The sequence below is a fragment of the Stegodyphus dumicola genome, chromosome X2 (genome assembly GCF_044657685.1).
Source record: "Stegodyphus dumicola isolate Sdum_Otavi_A_Nest chromosome X2, ASM4465768v1".
Classification (NCBI taxonomy): domain Eukaryota; kingdom Metazoa; phylum Arthropoda; class Arachnida; order Araneae; family Eresidae; genus Stegodyphus; species Stegodyphus dumicola.
In genome coordinates this window covers 201198806-201217731 of record NC_140781.1, presented here as the reverse complement: position 1 = coordinate 201217731, position 18926 = coordinate 201198806, and positions in this window count along the sequence as shown.

Below are 18926 nucleotides of genomic sequence, written 5' to 3'. Positions count from 1 at the left end.
CCCCGGCGCAAGCGAACGAAATTTCGATGGGGCCCGCCCCAATGGTCACGGAAATGGGCCAAACTTTGACCCCCCATATCTGGGGCCCTAATTGTCCGATCGACTTGAAATTTGAAACGTGGCCTAACAGGGTTTCGGCCTTCCTCCCCATGCTCGCCAATCGCGGCTCACCATGGGGGGTCCGGGCCTTTTCGCCGTAAAATTAAACAAAAACTCGCGAATATCTCCGAAACGGTTCGATAGAATGTCGCAAATTTTGGTGTGAAAAGGCTCCCTATTTTTTCCTACAAACCCTTGAAATTTGGTGGTCCTAGCTTCCATAGTTTTTTTTATGGCGAATTTTTGAATGTTTAAAAAATAGCCCAAAAATCGAACGGAAATTCCCTACAGAAACTCCATTCGCGAATTTTAAAACTCCGAGATAGACAAAATGTTGCTCTCGAAGAGTACATCAATTTAAAAAAAAAGTTTCCCTCTAAGCCCAATAGGACCCGACTTTCATAGGGTCAAATTTCACGAATTTGACACATTTCGGCCGCGACAATTCTCTATAACCGTTGCACCGAATTTCAAACCGCTCACACAGTACTTCCCGTTGAGACACATGAACAATCCCCAGCAAGCGTTTTCTCGTAGCTCAATTTTTGACCCCGGCGCAAGCGACCGAAATTTCGATGGGGGCCGCCCCAATGGTCACGGAAATGGGCCAAACTTTGACCCCCCATATCTCGGGCCCTAATTGTCCGATCGACTTGAAATTTGAAACGTGGCCTAACAGGATTTCGGCCTTCCTTCCCATGCTCGCCAATCGCGGCTCACCATGGGGGCTCCGGGACTTTTCGCCGTAATGTTAAAACAAAAACTCGCGAATATATCCGAAACGGTGCGATAGAATGTCGCAAATTTTGGTGTGAAAGGGCTCCCTATTTTTACCTACAAACCCTCCAAATTTGGTGCTACTAGTTTCCATAGTTTTTTTATGGCGAATTTTTGAAGGTTTAAAAAACAGCCCAAAAATCGAACGGAAATTTCCTACAGAAACTCCATTCGCGAATTTTAAAAATCCGAGATTGCCAAAATGTTGCTCTCGAAGAGTACATCAATTTAAAAAAAAAGTTTCTCTCTAGGCCCAATAGGACCCGACTTTCATAGGGTCAAGGTTCACGAATTCGACACATTTCGGCCGCGACAATTCCCTATAACCGTTGCACCGAATTTTAAACCGCTCACACAGTACTTCCTATTGAGACACATGAACAATCCCCAGCAAGCGTTTTCTCGTAGCTCAATTTTTGGACCCGGCGCAAGCGACCGAATTTTCGATGGGGGCCGCCCCAATGGTCACGGAAATGGGCCAAATTTTGACCCCCCATATCTCGGGCCCTAATTGTCCGATGGACTTGAAATTTCAAACGTGGCCTAACAGGGTTTTGGCCTTCCTCCCCATGCTCGCCAATCGCGGCTCACCATGGGGGCTACGGGCCTTTTTGCCGTAATGTTAAAACAAAAACTCGCGAATATCTCCGAAACGGTTCGATAGAATGTCGCAAATTTTGGTGTGAAAGGGCTCCCTATTTTTACCTACAAACCCTTCAAATTTGGTGGTCCTAGCTTCCATAGTTTTTTTATGGCGAATTTTTGAATGTTTAAAAAATAGCCCAAAAATCGAACGGAAATTCCCTACAGAAACTCCATTCGCGAATTTTAAAACTCCGAGATAGACAAAATGTTGCTCTCGAAGAGTACATCAATTTAAAAAAAAAGTTTCTCTCTAAGCCCAATAGGACCCGACTTTCATAGGGTCAAAGTTCACGAATTTGACACATTTCGGCCGCGACAATTCCCTATAACCGTTGCACCGAATTTCAAACCGCTCACACAGTACTTCCCATTGAGACACATGAACAATCCCCAGCAAGCGTTTTCTCGTAGCTCAATTTTTGGACCCGGCGCAAGCGACCGAATTTTCGATGGGGGCCGCCCCAATGATCACGGAAATGGGCCAAACTTTGACCCCCCATATCTCGGGCCCTAATTGTCCGATCGACTTGAAATTTGAAACGTGGCCTAACAGGGTTTCGGCCTTCCTCCACATGCTCGCCAATCGCGGCTCACCATGGGGGGTCCGGGCCTTTTCGCCGTAAAATTAAACAAAAACTCGCGAATATCTCCGAAACGGTTCGATAGAATGTCGCAAATTTTGGTGTGAAAAGGCTCCCTATTTTTTCCTACAAACCCTTGAAATTTGGTGGTCCTAGCTTCCATAGTTTTTTTATGGCGAATTTTTGAAGGTTTAAAAAATAGCCCAAAAATCGAACGGAAATTCCCTACAGAAACTCCATTCGCGAATTTTAAAACTCCGAGATAGACAAAATGTTGCTCTCGAAGAGAACATCAATTTAAAAAAAAAAGTTTCCCTCTAAGCCCAATAGGACCCGACTTTCATAGGGTCAAATTTCACGAATTTGACACATTTCGGCCGCGACAATTCTCTATAACCGTTGCACCGAATTTCAAACCGCTCACACAGTACTTCCCGTTGAGACACATGAACAATCCCCAGCAAGCGTTTTCTCGTAGCTCAATTTTTGACCCCGGCGCAAGCGACCGAAATTTCGATGGGGGCCGTCCCAATGGTCACGGAAATGGGCCAAAATTTGACCCCCCATATCTCGGGCCCTTATTGTCCGATCGACTTGAAATTTGAAACGTTGCCCAACAGGGTTTCGGCCTTCCTCTCCATGCTCGCCAATCGCGGCTCACCATGGGGGCTCCGGGCCTTTTCGCCGTAATGTTAAAACAAATACTCGCGAATATCTCCGAAACGGTTCGATAGAATGTCGCAAATTTTGGTGTGAAAGGGCTCCCTATTTTTACCTACAAACCCTCCAAATTTGGTAGTCCTAGCTTCCATAGTTTTTTTATGGCGAATTTTTGAAGGTTTAAAAAATAGCCCAAAAATCGAACGGAAATTCCCTACAGAAACTCCATTCGCGAATTTTAAAAATCCGAGATTGCCAAAATGTTGCTATCGAAGAGTACATCAATTTAGAAAAAAAAGTTTCTCTCTAGGCCCAATAGGACCCGACTTTCATAGGGTCAAAATTCACGAATTTGACACATTTCGGCCGCGACAATTCCCTATAACCGTTGCACCGAATTTCAAACCGCTCACACAGTACTTCCCATTGAGACACATGAACAATCCCCCGCAAGCGTTTTCTCGTAGCTCAATTGTTGACCCCGGCGCAAGCGTCCGAAATTTCGATGGTGTACGGAAATGGGCCAAATTTTGACACCCCATATCTCGGGCCCTAATTGTCCGATCGACATGAAATTTGAAACGTGGCCTAACAGGATTTCGGCCTTCCTCCCCATGCTCGCCAATCGCGGCTCACCATGGGGGCTCCGGGACTTTTCGCCGTAATGTTAAAACAAAAACTCGCGAATATATCCGAAACGGTGCGATAGAATGTCGCAAATTTTGGTGTGAAAGGGCTCCCTATTTTTACCTACAAACCCTCCAAATTTGGTGCTAGTAGTTTCCATAGTTTTTTTATGGCGAATTTTTGAAGGTTTAAAAAACAGCCCAAAAATCGAACGGAAATTTCCTACAGAAACTCCATTCGCGAATTTTAAAAATCCGATATTGCCAAAATGTTGCTCTCGAAGAGTACATCAATTTAGAAAAAAAAGTTTCTCTCTAGGCCCAATAGGACCCGACTTTCATAGGGTCAAAATTCACGAATTTGACACATTTCGGCCGCGACAATTCCCTATAACCGTTGCACCGAATTTCAAACCGCTCACACAGTACTTCCCATTGAGACACATGAACAATCCCCAGCAAGCGTTTTCTCGTAGCTCAATTTTTGGACCCGGCGCAAGCGACCGAATTTTCGATGGGGGCCGCCCCAATGGTCACGGAAATGGGCCAAACTTTGACCCCCCATATCTCGGGCCCTAATTGTCCGATCGACTTGAAATTTGAAACGTGGCCTAACAGGGTTTCGGCCTTCCTCCACATGCTCGCCAATCGCGGCTCACCATGGGGGGTCCGGGCCTTTTCGCCGTAAAATTAAACAAAAACTCGCGAATATCTCCGAAACGGTTCGATAGAATGTCGCAAATTTTGGTGTGAAAAGGCTCCCTATTTTTTCCTACAAACCCTTGAAATTTGGTGGTCCTAGCTTCCATAGTTTTTTTATGGCGAATTTTTGAAGGTTTAAAAAATAGCCCAAAAATCGAACGGAAATTCCCTACAGAAACTCCATTCGCGAATTTTAAAACTCCGAGATAGACAAAATGTTGCTCTCGAAGAGTACATCAATTTAAAAAAAAAAGTTTCCCTCTAAGCAAAATAGGACCCGACTTTCATAGGGTCAAATTTCACGAATTTGACACATTTCGGCCGCGACAATTCCCTATAACCGTTGCACCGAATTTCAAACCGCTCACACAGTACTTCCCTTTGAGACACATGAACAATCCCCCGCAAGCGTTTTCTCGCAGCTCAATTTTTGGACCCGGCGCAAGCGACCGAATTTTCGATGGGGGCCGCCCCAATGGTCACGGAAATGGGCCAAACTTTGACCCCCCATATCTCGGGCCCTAATTGTCCGATGGACTTGAAATTTCAAACGTGGCCTAACAGAGTTTTGGTCTTCCTCCCCATGCTCGCCAATCGCGGCTCACCATGGGGGCTACGGGCCTTTTTGCCGTAATGTTAAAACAAAAACTCGCGAATATCTCCGAAACGGTTCGATAGAATGTCGCAAATTTTGGTGTGAAAGGGCTCCCTATTTTTACCTACAAACCCTTCAAATTTGGTGGTCCTAGCTTCCATAGTTTTTCTATGGCGAATTTTTGAAGGTTTAAAAAATAGCCCAAAAATCGAACGGAAATTCCCTACAGAAACTCCATTCGCGAATTTTAAAACTCCGAGATAGCCAAAGTGTTGCTCTCGAAGAGTACATCAATTTAAAAAAAAAATTTCTCTGTAAGCCCAATAGGACCCGACTTTCATAGGGTCAAAGTTCACGAATTTGACACATTTCGGCCGCGACAATTCCCTATAACCGTTGCACCGAATTTCAAACCGCTCACACAGTACTTCCCATTGAGACACATGAACAATCCCCCGCAAGCGTTTTCTCGTAGCTCAATTGTTGACCCCGGCGCAAGCGTCCGAAATTTCGATGGGGTCACGGAAATGGGCCAAATTTGGCCCCCCATATCTCGGGCCCTAATTGTCCGATCGACTTGAAATTTGAAACGTGGCCTAACAGGGTTTCGGCCTTCCTCCCCATGCTCGCCAATCGCGGCTCACCATGGGGGCTCCGGGCCTTTTCGCCGTAATGTTAAAACAAAAACTCGCGAATATCTCCGATACGGTTCGATAGAATGTCGCAAATTTTGGTGTGAAAGGGCTCCCTATTTTTACCTACAAACCCTTCAAATTTGGTGCTAGTAGTTTCCATAGTTTTTTTATGGCGAATTTTTGAAAGTTTAAACAATAGCCCAAAAATCGAACGGAAATTCCCTACAGAAACTCCATTCGCGAATTTTAAAACTCCGAGATAGACAAAATGTTGCTCTCGAAGAGTACATCAATTTAAAAAAAAAGTTTCTCTCTAAGCCCAATAGGACCCGACTTTCATAGGGTCAAGGTTCACGAATTTGACACATTTCGGCCGCGACAATTCCCTATAACCGTTGCACCGAATTTCAAACCGCTCACACAGTACTTCCCATTGAGACACATGAACAATCCCCACCAAGCGTTTTCTCGTAGCTCAATTTTTGGACCCGGCGCAAGCGACCGAATTTTCGATGGGGGCCGCCCCAATGGTCACGGAAATGGGCCAAACTTTGACCCTCCATATCTCGGGCCCTAATTGTCCGATCGACTTGAAATTTGAAACGTGGCCTAACAGGGTTTCGGCCTTCCTCCCCATGCTCGCCAATCGCGGCTCACCATGGGGGCTACGGGCCTTTTCGCCGTAATGTTAAAACAAAAACTCGCGAATATCTCCGAAACGGTTCGATAGAATGTCGCAAATTTTGGTTTGAAAGGGCTCCCTATTTTTACCTACAAACCCTTCAAATTTGGTGGTCCTAGCTTCCATAGTTTTTTTATGGCGAATTTTTGAATGTTTAAAAAATAGCCCAAAAATCGAACGGAAATTCCCTACAGAAACTCCATTCGCGAATTTTAAAAATCCGAGATAGCCAAAATGTTGCTCTCGAAGAGTCCATCAATTTAAGAAAAAATTTCTCTCTAAGCCCAATAGGACCCGACTTTCATAGGGTCAAAGTTCACGAATTTGACACATTTCGGCCGCGACAATTCCCTATAACCGTTGCACCGAATTTCAAACCGCTCACACAGTACTTCCCATTGAGACACATGAACAATCCCCAGCAAGCGTTTTCTCGTAGCTCAATTTTTGGACCCGGCGCAAGCGACCGAATTTTCGATGGGGGCCGCCCCAATGGTCACGGAAATGGGCCAAACTTTGACCCCCCATATCTCGGGCCCTAATTGTCCGATCGACTTGAAATTTGAAACGTGGCCTAACAGGGTTTCGGCCTTCCTCCACATGCTCGCCAATCGCGGCTCACCATGGGGGGTCCGGGCCTTTTCGCCGTAAAATTAAACAAAAACTCGCGAATATCTCCGAAACGGTTCGATAGAATGTCGCAAATTTTGGTGTGAAAAGGCTCCCTATTTTTTCCTACAAACCCTTGAAATTTGGTGGTCCTAGCTTCCATAGTTTTTTTATGGCGAATTTTTGAATGTTTAAAAAATAGCCCAAAAATCGAACGGAAATTCCCTACAGAAACTCCATTCGCGAATTTTAAAACTCCGAGATAGACAAAATGTTGCTCTCGAAGAGTATATCAATTTAAAAAAAAAAAGTTTCCCTCTAAGCCCAATAGGACCCGACTTTCATAGGGTCAAATTTCACGAATTTGACACATTTCGGCCGCGACAATTCTCTATAACCGTTGCACCGAATTTCAAACCGCTCACACAGTACTTCCCGTTGAGACACATGAACAATCCCCAGCAAGCGTTTTCTCGTAGCTCAATTTTTGACCCCGGCGCAAGCGACCGAAATTTCGATGGGGGCCGCCCCAATGGTCACGGAAATGGGCCAAACTTTGACCCCCCATATCTCGGGCCCTTATTGTCCGATCGACTTGAAATTTGAAACGTGGCCTAACAGGGTTTCGGCCTTCCTCCCCATGCTCGCCAATCGCGGCTCACCATGGGGGCTCCGGGCCTTTTCGCCGTAATGTTAAAACAAATACTCGCGAATATCTCCGAAACGGTTCGATAGAATGTCGCAAATTTTGGTGTGAAAGGGCTCCCTATTTTTACCTACAAACCCTCCAAATTTGGTAGTCCTAGCTTCCATAGTTTTTTTATGGCGAATTTTTGAAGGTTTAAAAAATAGCCCAAAAATCGAACGGAAATTCCCTACAGAAACTCCATTCGCGAATTTTAAAAATCCGAGATTGCCAAAATGTTGCTATCGAAGAGTACATCAATTTAGAAAAAAAAGTTTCTCTCTAGGCCCAATAGGACCCGACTTTCATAGGGTCAAAATTCACGAATTTGACACATTTCGGCCGCGACAATTCCCTATAACCGTTGCACCGAATTTCAAACCGCTCACACAGTACTTCCCATTGAGACACATGAACAATCCCCCGCAAGCGTTTTCTCGTAGCTCAATTGTTGACCCCGGCGCAAGCGTCCGAAATTTCGATGGTGTACGGAAATGGGCCAAATTTTGACACCCCATATCTCGGGCCCTAATTGTCCGATCGACTTGAAATTTGAAACGTGGCCTAACAGGATTTCGGCCTTCCTCCCCATGCTCGCCAATCGCGGCTCACCATGGGGGCTCCGGGACTTTTCGCCGTAATGTTAAAACAAAAACTCGCGAATATATCCGAAACGGTGCGATAGAATGTCGCAAATTTTGGTGTGAAAGGGCTCCCTATTTTTACCTACAAACCCTCCAAATTTGGTGCTAGTAGTTTCCATAGTTTTTTTATGGCGAATTTTTGAAGGTTTAAAAAACAGCCCAAAAATCGAACGGAAATTTCCTACAGAAACTCCATTCGCGAATTTTAAAAATCCGAGATTGCCAAAATGTTGCTCTCGAAGAGTACATCAATTTAGAAAAAAAAGTTTCTCTCTAGGCCCAATAGGACCCGACTTTCATAGGGTCAAAATTCACGAATTTGACACATTTCGGCCGCGACAATTCCCTATAACCGTTGCACCGAATTTCAAACCGCTCACACAGTACTTCCCTTTGAGACACATGAACAATCCCCCGCAAGCGTTTTCTCGTAGCTCAATTGTTGACCCCGGCGCAAGCGTCCGAAATTTCGATGGGGTCACGGAAATGGGCCAAATTTTGACCCCCCATATCTCGGGACCTAATTGTCCGATCGACTTGAAATTTGAAACGTGGCCTAACAGGGTTTCGGCCTTCCTCCCCATGCTCGCCAATCGCGGCTCACCATGGGGGCTCCGGGCCTTTTCGCCGTAATGTTAAAACAAAAACTCGCGAATATCTCCGATACGGTTCGATAGAATGTCGCAAATTTTGGTGTGAAAGGGCTCCCTATTTTTACCTACAAACCCTCCAAATTTGGTAGTCCTAGCTTCCATAGTTTTTTTATGGCGAATTTTTGAATGTTTAAAAAATAGCCCAAAAATCGAACGGAAATTCCCTACAGAAACTCCATTCGCGAATTTTAAAAATCCGAGATTGCCAAAATGTTGCTCTCGAAGAGTACATCAATTTAAAAAAAAAACGTTTCTCTCTAGGCCCAATAGGACCCGACTTTCATAGGGTCAAGGTTCACGAATTTGACACATTTCGGCCGCGACAATTCCCTATAACCGTTGCACCGAATTTCAAACCGCTTACACAGTACTTCCCATTGAGACACATGAACAATCCCCACCAAGCGTTTTCTCGTAGCTCAATTTTTGGACCCGGCGCAAGCGACCGAATTTTCGATGGGGGCCGCCCCAATGGTCACGGAAATGGGCCAAACTTTGACCCTCCATATCTCGGGCCCTAATTGTCCGATCGACTTGAAATTTGAAACGTGGCCTAACAGGGTTTCGGCCTTCCTCCCCATGCTCGCCAATCGCGGCTCACCATGGGGGCTACGGGCCTTTTCGCCGTAATGTTAAAACAAAAACTCGCGAATATCTCCGAAACGGTTCGATAGAATGTCGCAAATTTTGGTTTGAAAGGGCTCCCTATTTTTACCTACAAACCCTTCAAATTTGGTGGTCCTAGCTTCCATAGTTTTTTTATGGCGAATTTTTGAATGTTTAAAAAATAGCCCAAAAATCGAACGGAAATTCCCTACAGAAACTCCATTCGCGAATTTTAAAACTCCGAGATAGACAAAATGTTGCTCTCGAAGAGTACATCAATTTAAAAAAAAAGTTTCTCTCTAAGCCCAATAGGACCCGACTTTCATAGGGTCAAAGTTCACGAATTTGACACATTTCGGCCGCGACAATTCCCTATAACCGTTGCACCGAATTTCAAACCGCTTACACAGTACTTCCCATTGAGACACATGAACAATCCCCACCAAGCGTTTTCTCGTAGCCTCAATTTTTGACCCCGGCGCAAGCGACCGAAATTTCGATGGGGGCCGCCCCAATGATCACGGAAATGGGCTAAACTTTGACCCTACATATCTCGGGCCCTAACTGTCCGATCGACTTGAAATTTGAAAAGTGGCCTAACAGGGTTTCGGCCTTCCTCCCCATGCTCGCCAATCGCGGCTCACCATGGGGGCTCCGGGCCTTTTCGCCGTAATGTTAAAACAAAAACTCGCGAATATCTCCGAAACGGTTCGATAGAATGTCGCAAATTTTGGTGTGAAAGGGCTCCCTATTTTTACCTACAAACCCTCCAAATTTGGTAGTCCTAGCTTCCATAGTTTTTTTATGGGGAATTTTTGAAGGTTTAAAAAACAGCCCAAAAATCGAACGGAAATTTCCTACAGAAACTCCATTCGCGAATTTTAAAAATCCGAGATTGCCAAAATGTTGCTCTCGAAGAGTACATCAATTTAAAAAAAAACGTTTCTCTCTAGGCCAAATAGGACCCGACTTTCATAGGGTCAAGGTTCACGAATTTGACACATTTCGGCCGCGACAATTCCCTATAACCGTTGCACCGAATTTTAAACCGCTCACACAGTACTTCCCATTGAGACACATGAACAATCCCCCGCAAGCGTTTTCTCGTAGCACAATTGTTGACCCCGGCGCAAGCGTCCGAAATTTCGATGGGGTCACGGAAATGGTCACGGAAATGGACCAAATTTTGACACCCCATATCTCGGGCCCTAATTGTCCGATCGACTTGAAATTTGAAACGTGGCCTAACAGGGTTTCGGCCTTCCTCCCCATGCTCGCCAATCGCGGCTCACCATGGGGGGTCCAGGCTGTTTCCCCGTAATGTTAAAACAAAAACTCGCGAATATCTCCGAAACGGTTCGATAGAATGTCGCAAATTTTGGTGTGAAAGGTCTCCCTATTTTTACCTACAAACCTTCCAAATTTGGTAGTCCTAGCTTCCATAGTTTTTTTATGACGAATTTTTGAATGTTTAAAAAATAGCCCAAAAATCGAACGGAAATTCCCTACAGAAACTCCATTCGCGAATTTTAAAAATCCGAGATAGCCAAAATGTTGCCCTCGAAGAGTCCATCAATTTAAGAAAGAAGTTTCTCTCTAAGCCCAATAGGACCCGACTTTCATAGGGTCAAAGTTCACGAATTTGACACATTTCGGCCGCGACAATTCCCTATAACCGTTGCACCGAATTTCAAACCGCTCACACAGTACTTCCCATTGAGACACATGAACAATCCCCAGCAAGCGTTTTCTCGTAGCTCAATTTTTGGACCCGGCGCAAGCGACCGAATTTTCGATGGTGTACGGAAATGGGCCAAATTTTGACACCCCATATCTCGGGCCCTAATTGTCCGATCGACTTGAAATTTGAAACGTGGCCTAACAGGATTTCGGACTTCCTCCCCATGCTCGCCAATCGCGGCTCACCATGGGGGCTCCGGGACTTTTCGCCGTAATGTTAAAACAAAAACTCGCGAATATATCCGAAACGGTGCGATAGAATGTCGCAAATTTTGGTGTGAAAGGGCTCCCTATTTTTACCTACAAACCCTCCAAATTTGGTGCTAGTAGTTTCCATAGTTTTTTTATGGCGAATTTTTGAAGGTTTAAAAAACAGCCCAAAAATCGAACGGAAATTTCCTACAGAAACTCCATTCGCGAATTTTAAAAATCCGAGATTGTCAAAATGTTGCTCTCGAAGAGTACATCAATTTAAAAAAAAAACGTTTCTCTCTAGGCCCAATAGGACCCGACTTTCATAGGGTCAAGGTTCACGAATTTGACACATTTCGGCCGCGACAATTCCCTATAACCGTTGCACCGAATTTCAAACCGCTTACACAGTACTTCCCATTGAGACACATGAACAATCCCCACCAAGCGTTTTCTCGTAGCTCAATTTTTGGACCCGGCGCAAGCGACCGAATTTTCGATGGGGGCCGCCCCAATGGTCACGGAAATGGGCCAAACTTTGACCCTCCATATCTCGGGCCCTAATTGTCCGATCGACTTGAAATTTGAAACGTGGCCTAACAGGGTTTCGGCCTTCCTCCCCATGCTCGCCAATCGCGGCTCACCATGGGGGCTACGGGCCTTTTCGCCGTAATGTTAAAACAAAAACTCGCGAATATCTCCGAAACGGTTCGATAGAATGTCGCAAATTTTGGTTTGAAAGGGCTCCCTATTTTTACCTACAAACCCTTCAAATTTGGTGGTCCTAGCTTCCATAGTTTTTTTATGGCGAATTTTTGAATGTTTAAAAAATAGCCCAAAAATCGAACGGAAATTCCCTACAGAAACTCCATTCGCGAATTTTAAAACTCCGAGATAGACAAAATGTTGCTCTCGAAGAGTACATCAATTTAAAAAAAAAAGTTTCTCTCTAAGCCCAATAGGACCCGACTTTCATAGGGTCAAAGTTCACGAATTTGACACATTTCGGCCGCGACAATTCCCTATAACCGTTGCACCGAATTTCAAACCGCTCACACAGTACTTCCCGTTGAGACATATGAACAATCCCCAGCAAGCGTTTTCTCGTAGCTCAATTTTTGACCCCGGCGCAAGCGACCGAAATTTCGATGGGGGCCGCCCCAATGATCACGGAAATGGGCTAAACTTTGACCCTACATATCTCGGGCCCTAACTGTCCGATCGACTTGAAATTTGAAAAGTGGCCTAACAGGGTTTCGACCTTCCTCCCCATGCTCGCCAATCGCGGCTCACCATGGGGGCTCCGGGCCTTTTCGCCGTAATGTTAAAACAAAAACTCGCGAATATCTCCGAAACGGTTCGATAGAATGTCGCAAATTTTGGTGTGAAAGGGCTCCCTATTTTTACCTACAAACCCTCCAAATTTGGTAGTCCTAGCTTCCATAGTTTTTTTATGGGGAATTTTTGAAGGTTTAAAAAACAGCCCAAAAATCGAACGGAAATTTCCTACAGAAACTCCATTCGCGAATTTTAAAAATCCGAGATTGCCAAAATGTTGCTCTCGAAGAGTACATCAATTTAGAAAAAAAAAGTTTCTCTCTAGGCCCAATAGGACCCGACTTTCATAGGGTCAAAATTCACGAATTTGACACATTTCGGCCGCGACAATTCCCTATAACCGTTGCACCGAATTTCAAACCGCTCACACAGTACTTCCCTTTGAGACACATGAACAATCCCCCGCAAGCGTTTTCTCGTAGCTCAATTGTTGACCCCGGCGCAAGCGTCCGAAATTTCGATGGGGTCACGGAAATGGGCCAAATTTTGACCCCCCATATCTCGGGACCTAATTGTCCGATCGACTTGAAATTTGAAACGTGGCCTAACAGGATTTCGGCCTTCCTCCCCATGCTCGCCAATCGCGGCTCACCATGGGGGCTCCGGGCCTTTTCGCCGTAATGTTAAAACAAAAACTCGCGAATATCTCCGATACGGTTCGATAGAATGTCGCAAATTTTGGTGTGAAAGGGCTCCCTATTTTTACCTACAAACCCTCCAAATTTGGTAGTCCTAGCTTCCATAGTTTTTTTATGGCGAATTTTTGAATGTTTAAAAAATAGCCCAAAAATCGAACGGAAATTCCCTACAGAAACTCCATTCGCGAATTTTAAAAATCCGAGATTGCCAAAATGTTGCTCTCGAAGAGTACATCAATTTAAAAAAAAAACGTTTCTCTCTAGGCCCAATAGGACCCGACTTTCATAGGGTCAAGGTTCACGAATTTGACACATTTCGGCCGCGACAATTCCCTATAACCGTTGCACCGAATTTCAAACCGCTTACACAGTACTTCCCATTGAGACACATGAACAATCCCCACCAAGCGTTTTCTCGTAGCTCAATTTTTGGACCCGGCGCAAGCGACCGAATTTTCGATGGGGGCCGCCCCAATGGTCACGGAAATGGGCCAAACTTTGACCCTCCATATCTCGGGCCCTAATTGTCCGATCGACTTGAAATTTGAAACGTGGCCTAACAGGGTTTCGGCCTTCCTCCCCATGCTCGCCAATCGCGGCTCACCATGGGGGCTACGGGCCTTTTCGCCGTAATGTTAAAACAAAAACTCGCGAATATCTCCGAAACGGTTCGATAGAATGTCGCAAATTTTGGTTTGAAAGGGCTCCCTATTTTTACCTACAAACCCTTCAAATTTGGTGGTCCTAGCTTCCATAGTTTTTTTATGGCGAATTTTTGAATGTTTAAAAAATAGCCCAAAAATCGAACGGAAATTCCCTACAGAAACTCCATTCGCGAATTTTAAAACTCCGAGATAGACAAAATGTTGCTCTCGAAGAGTACATCAATTTAAAAAAAAAAGTTTCTCTCTAAGCCCAATAGGACCCGACTTTCATAGGGTCAAAGTTCACGAATTTGACACATTTCGGCCGCGACAATTCCCTATAACCGTTGCACCGAATTTCAAACCGCTCACACAGTACTTCCCGTTGAGACATATGAACAATCCCCAGCAAGCGTTTTCTCGTAGCTCAATTTTTGACCCCGGCGCAAGCGACCGAAATTTCGATGGGGGCCGCCCCAATGATCACGGAAATGGGCTAAACTTTGACCCTACATATCTCGGGCCCTAACTGTCCGATCGACTTGAAATTTGAAAAGTGGCCTAACAGGGTTTCGGCCTTCCTCCCCATGCTCGCCAATCGCGGCTCACCATGGGGGCTCCGGGCCTTTTCGCCGTAATGTTAAAACAAAAACTCGCGAATATCTCCAAAACGGTTCGATAGAATGTCGCAAATTTTGGTGTGAAAGGGCTCCCTATTTTTACCTACAAACCCTCCAAATTTGGTAGTCCTAGCTTCCATAGTTTTTTTATGGGGAATTTTTGAAGGTTTAAAAAACAGCCCAAAAATCGAACGGAAATTTCCTACAGAAACTCCATTCGCGAATTTTAAAAATCCGAGATTGCCAAAATGTTGCTCTCGAAGAGTACATCAATTTAAAAAAAAACGTTTCTCTCTAGGCCAAATAGGACCCGACTTTCATAGGGTCAAGGTTCACGAATTTGACACATTTCGGCCGCGACAATTCCCTATAACCGTTGCACCGAATTTTAAACCGCTCACACAGTACTTCCCATTGAGACACATGAACAATCCCCCGCAAGCGTTTTCTCGTAGCACAATTGTTGACCCCGGCGCAAGCGTCCGAAATTTCGATGGGGTCACGGAAATGGTCACGGAAATGGACCAAATTTTGACACCCCATATCTCGGGCCCTAATTGTCCGATCGACTTGAAATTTGAAACGTGGCCTAACAGGGTTTCGGCCTTCCACCCCATGCTCGCCAATCGCGGCTCACCATGGGGGGTCCAGGCTGTTTCCCCGTAATGTTAAAACAAAAACTCGCGAATATCTCCGAAACGGTTCGATAGAATGTCGCAAATTTTGGTGTGAAAGGTCTCCCTATTTTTACCTACAAACCTTCCAAATTTGGTAGTCCTAGCTTCCATAGTTTTTTTATGACGAATTTTTGAATGTTTAAAAAATAGCCCAAAAATCGAACGGAAATTCCCTACAGAAACTCCATTCGCGAATTTTAAAAATCCGAGATAGCCAAAATGTTGCCCTCGAAGAGTCCATCAATTTAAGAAAGAAGTTTCTCTCTAAGCCCAATAGGACCCGACTTTCATAGGGTCAAAGTTCACGAATTTGACACATTTCGGCCGCGACAATTCCCTATAACCGTTGCACCGAATTTCAAACCGCTCACACAGTACTTCCCATTGAGACACATGAACAATCCCCAGCAAGCGTTTTCTCGTAGCTCAATTTTTGGACCCGGCGCAAGCGACCGAATTTTCGATGGGGGCCGCCCCAATGGTCACGGAAATGGGCCAAACTTTGACCCCCCATATCTCGGGCCCTAATTGTCCGATCGACTTGAAATTTGAAACGTGGCCTAACAGGGTTTCGGCCTTCCTCCACATGCTCGCCAATCGCGGCTCACCACGGGGGCTCCGGGCCTTTTCGCCGTAATGTTAAAACAAAAACTCGCGAATATCTTCGAAACGGTTCGATAGAATGTCGCAAATTTTGGTGTGAAAGGGCTCCCTATTTTTACATACAAACCCTCCAAATTTGGTAGTCCTACCTTCCATAGTTTTTTTATGGCGAATTTTTGAAGGTTTAAAAAATAGCCCAAATTTCGAACGGAAATTCCCTACAGAAACTCCATTCGCGAATTTTAAAACTCCGAGATCGCCAAAATGTTGCTCTCGAAGAGTACATCAATTTAAAAAAAAGGTTTCTCTCTAAGCCCAATGGGACCCGACTTTCATAGGGTCAAAGTTCACGAATTTGACACATTTCGGCCGCGACAATTCCCTATAACCGTTGCACCGAATTTCACACCGCTCACACAGTACTTCCCATTGAGACACATGAACAATCCCCAGCAAACGTTTTCTCGTAGCTCAATTTTTGACCCCGGCGCAAGCGAACGAAATTTCGATGGGGGCCGCCCCAATGGTCACGGAAATGGGCCAAACTTTGACCCCCCATATCTCGGGCCCTAATTGTCCGATCGACTTGAAATTTGAAACGTGGCCTAACGGGGTTCGGCCTTCCTCCACATGCTCGCCAATCGCAGCTCACCATGGGGGCTCCGGGTCTTTTCGCCGTAAAATTAAACAAAAACTCGCGAATATCTCCGAAACGGTTCGATAGAATGTCGCAAATTTTGGTGTGAAAGGGCTCCCTATTTTTACCTACAAACCCTCCAAATTTGGTAGTCCTAGCTTCCATAGTTTTTTTATGGGGAATTTTTGAAGGTTTAAAAAACAGCCCAAAAATCGAACGGAAATTTCCTACAGAAACTCCATTCGCGAATTTTAAAAATCCGAGATTGCCAAAATGTTGCTCTCGAAGAGTACATCAATTTAGAAAAAAAAAGTTTCTCTCTAGGCCCAATAGGACCCGACTTTCATAGGGTCAAAATTCACGAATTTGACACATTTCGGCCGCGACAATTCCCTATAACCGTTGCACCGAATTTCAAACCGCTCACACAGTACTTCCCTTTGAGACACATGAACAATCCCCCGCAAGCGTTTTCTCGTAGCTCAATTGTTGACCCCGGCGCAAGCGTCCGAAATTTCGATGGGGTCACGGAAATGGGCCAAATTTTGACCCCCCATATCTCGGGACCTAATTGTCCGATCGACTTGAAATTTGAAACGTGGCCTAACAGGATTTCGGCCTTCCTCCCCATGCTCGCCAATCGCGGCTCACCATGGGGGCTCCGGGCCTTTTCGCCGTAATGTTAAAACAAAAACTCGCGAATATCTCCGATACGGTTCGATAGAATGTCGCAAATTTTGGTGTGAAAGGGCTCCCTATTTTTACCTACAAACCCTCCAAATTTGGTAGTCCTAGCTTCCATAGTTTTTTTATGGCGAATTTTTGAATGTTTAAAAAATAGCCCAAAAATCGAACGGAAATTCCCTACAGAAACTCCATTCGCGAATTTTAAAAATCCGAGATTGCCAAAATGTTGCTCTCGAAGAGTACATCAATTTAAAAAAAAACGTTTCTCTCTAGGCCCAATAGGACCCGACTTTCATAGGGTCAAGGTTCACGAATTTGACACATTTCGGCCGCGACAATTCCCTATAACCGTTGCACCGAATTTCAAACCGCTTACACAGTACTTCCCATTGAGACACATGAACAATCCCCACCAAGCGTTTTCTCGTAGCTCAATTTTTGGACCCGGCGCAAGCGACCGAATTTTCGATGGGGGCCGCCCCAATGGTCACGGAAATGGGCCAAACTTTGACCCTCCATATCTCGGGCCCTAATTGTCCGATCGACTTGAAATTTGAAACGTGGCCTAACAGGGTTTTGGCCTTCCTCCCCATGCTCGCCAATCGCGGCTCACCATGGGGGCTACGGGCCTTTTCGCCGTAATGTTAAAACAAAAACTCGCGAATATCTCCGAAACGGTTCGATAGAATGTCGCAAATTTTGGTTTGAAAGGGCTCCCTATTTTTACCTACAAACCCTTCAAATTTGGTGGTCCTAGCTTCCATAGTTTTTTTATGGCGAATTTTTGAATGTTTAAAAAATAGCCCAAAAATCGAACGGAAATTCCCTACAGAAACTCCATTCGCGAATTTTAAAACTCCGAGATAGACAAAATGTTGCTCTCGAAGAGTACATCAATTTAAAAAAAAAAGTTTCTCTCTAAGCCCAATAGGACCCGACTTTCATAGGGTCAAAGTTCACGAATTTGACACATTTCGGCCGCGACAATTCCCTATAACCGTTGCACCGAATTTCAAACCGCTCACACAGTACTTCCCGTTGAGACATATGAACAATCCCCAGCAAGCGTTTTCTCGTAGCTCAATTTTTGACCCCGGCGCAAGCGACCGAAATTTCGATGGGGGCCGCCCCAATGATCACGGAAATGGGCTAAACTTTGACCCTACATATCTCGGGCCCTAACTGTCCGATCGACTTGAAATTTGAAAAGTGGCCTAACAGGGTTTCGGCCTTCCTCCCCATGCTCGCCAATCGCGGCTCACCATGGGGGCTCCGGGCCTTTTCGCCGTAATGTTAAAACAAAAACTCGCGAATATCTCCAAAACGGTTCGATAGAATGTCGCAAATTTTGGTGTGAAAGGGCTCCCTATTTTTACCTACAAACCCTCCAAATTTGGTAGTCCTAGCTTCCATAGTTTTTTTATGGGGAATTTTTGAAGGTTTAAAAAACAGCCCAAAAATCGAACGGAAATTTCCTACAGAAACTCCATTCGCGAATTTTAAAAATCCGAGATTGCCAAAATGTTGCTCTCGAAGAGTACATCAATTTAAAAAAAAACGTTTCTCTCTAGGCCAAATAGGACCCGACTTTCATAGGGTCAAGGTTCACGAATTTGACACATTTCGGCCGCGACAATTCCCTATAACCGTTGCACCGAATTTTAAACCGCTCACACAGTACTTCCCATTGAGACACATGAACAATCCCCCGCAAGCGTTTTCTCGTAGCACAATTGTTGACCCCGGCGCAAGCGTCCGAAATTTCGATGGGGTCACGGAAATGGTCACGGAAATGGACCAAATTTTGACACCCCATATCTCGGGCCCTAATTGTCCGATCGACTTGAAATTTGAAACGTGGCCTAACAGGGTTTCGGCCTTCCTCCCCATGCTCGCCAATCGCGGCTCACCATGGGGGGTCCAGGCTGTTTCCCCGTAATGTTAAAACAAA